Source organism: Branchiostoma lanceolatum, assembly GCF_035083965.1.
Source record: "Branchiostoma lanceolatum isolate klBraLanc5 chromosome 8 unlocalized genomic scaffold, klBraLanc5.hap2 SUPER_8_unloc_2, whole genome shotgun sequence".
Lineage (NCBI taxonomy): Eukaryota > Metazoa > Chordata > Leptocardii > Amphioxiformes > Branchiostomatidae > Branchiostoma > Branchiostoma lanceolatum.
In genome coordinates this window covers 40001-42345 of record NW_027100642.1, presented here as the reverse complement: position 1 = coordinate 42345, position 2345 = coordinate 40001, and positions in this window count along the sequence as shown.

Here is a 2345-nt window from a genome sequence, read left to right as displayed (position 1 = left end):
ATAACATAGTGATGTTATTCCATGCACCACTATTCAGGCGCCAGGCCTGCTTTGAACACTCTAATTTTTTCAAAGTAAACGCTCCGGCACCCCGAGGCACTCAGTTAAGAGCACCAAGGAGAATCCGGCGGGGAGGGCCGGGACGAGCAGTGACACGCCTCGCGGCGGACCGCAAGCCCGGTCCCAAGATCCAACTACGAGCTTTTTAACCGCAACAACTTTAATATACGCTATTGGAGCTGGAATTACCGCGGCTGCTGGCACCAGACTTGCCCTCCAATAGATCCTCGTTAAAGGATTTAAAGTGTACCCATTCCAATTACGGGGCCTCGAAAGAGTCCCGTATTGTTATTTTTCGTCACTACCTCCCCGAGTCGGGAGTGGGTAATTTGCGCGCCTGCTGCCTTCCTTGGATGTGGTAGCCGTTTCTCAGGCTCCCTCTCCGGAACCGAACCCTGATTCCCCGTCACCCGTTGCCACCATGGTAGGCACAGAACCTACCATCGAAAGTTGATAGGGCAGACATTCGAATGATCTGTCGCCGGTGCGAAGACCGTGCGATCGGCTGGGTTATCCAGAGTCACCCAAAGGGACCGGGGCGAACCCCGGGTCGGTCTTGGTCTGATAAATGCACGCCAGACCGTGAGGTCGGCGCTTCTTCCGCATGTATTAGCTCTAGAATTACCACAGTTATCCATGTAGGATGTGACGATCAAAGGAACCATAACTGATTTAATGAGCCATTCGCAGTTTCACTGGGACAGTTTAAACTTGCACGTGCATGGCTTAATCTTTGAGACAAGCATATGACTACTGGCAGGATCAACCAGGTAGCGAGGACGCCGAGGCGGCGAAAGAGCGGTCGCCGCCGGGAGAGGACCGCCGCGGCCGCGGGGCAGCGCGGGAAGACCCGCAACTGCCGCCGCCGCCACACGGTCCCGCTCGACCGGAGCGCCGAGCGCCGCCGAGTCCGTCGCTGCCGTGAGGTGGGAACGCGCCGTGGAGATGGCCGCGAACCCTCGGGAGCCTGAGCGCAGAACTCCCGGCCACACCTGACCGTTGCTTCCCTTCAACGCCCGAGCCGTCCCGTCAGGAACGGTCCCGCACTCTCACGACCGGACGCGTCCGCCGGCAAGGCGGACGGCCGGGTCTCGAACCGCCGAGTCCGCAAGGCGTACTCGCACGCAGACGGAAGGGGCGAGCCGTCGCCGTTGGGTCCGCCGCCGCAGCGGCGGGACCCGGGCTGCCCTCCGCGGAGGGCCTGCCCCGGCGCTGGTTCCGGACGCCCGTCGGCACGCCCGTCCTCGCCCGCAGGAGCGGAGGAGCGGGCGCCTTCCAAGCCGGTTGTCGACCTCCGGCTGCCCTCGCGGGGAGTGGCAGCCTGGTCGGCGGGGTAGCAAAACGACTGGCGAGAGAGTGTGCGATTGCTCGCCGTCGATTCCCGAGCTAGTCAAAAAACGACCACTCTCTCAAGGTAGGTTGAGCGACCCACGACATGGTCAGACACCCTACAGAGCACTTTTTTGAAAAACCACCGCAAGTCGGCCACGGGGTAGGCTTCGGGGGCAACGGGAGACCGGCCCCGCCGGCCGGGGGAGACCCGTCCCGGTCGACCCCGTTGCTCGGCCGCCCCGCTCCACCCCCGCCTCCCCGGGCCCCGCCCCACACCGGACGGACCCTGCTCGCTCGCCCGGCGGGCCCGGGGCGCCCTCCGGGGCGGTCGGAGTCGGGCGGGGCGGGGCGCTCACTCCCCCCGCCGACACCCGCCCAGGCGCCCGGTGCCAAGTCCGATGGAGCCGGCCGACGGGGCAAAGTCACCGGACGACCCCCGTCTTTTCTCCACGCAGGGGTCTGGCCCGTGCCGCGCCGGCCCCGTCCGCACCCTCCCGGACCCGCTGGCCCCCAGCCGCCGTCCGCTACGGGCTCTGGAAGAGTTGCCTAGTCAAAAAACGACCACTCCTCTCAAGGTAGGATCGGCGACCTACACCTTGGTCAGACACCCTGGCGAAATCCGAAAGTCGGGGCAGGCCGGAAAGTCGCATGCCGTCGTGTAGCAGGCGGCCTCGGGAGCGGGGAAACACCAAACGCGGTCCGCCCGGCGGCTTCCTTCGGCCGTCAGCGCCGGCCGACCCGGCCGCCAATGCTTAAGAGATGGTGGGCTACATAGGAGCGACCTGAAGAGTCGGGCTTTGTCACAGGATCGGAGTGAGTCCCCGCAGCTCTTGCGGCCCTTCTCGCGAAATCGGAGTGAGTCACCAAAGCTCTTGCGGGCTTTCTCCAAAGATCGGAGTCAGCGACGGAAGGTCTTGACGGGCTTTCTCCAAGGATCGGAGTCAGCGACCGAA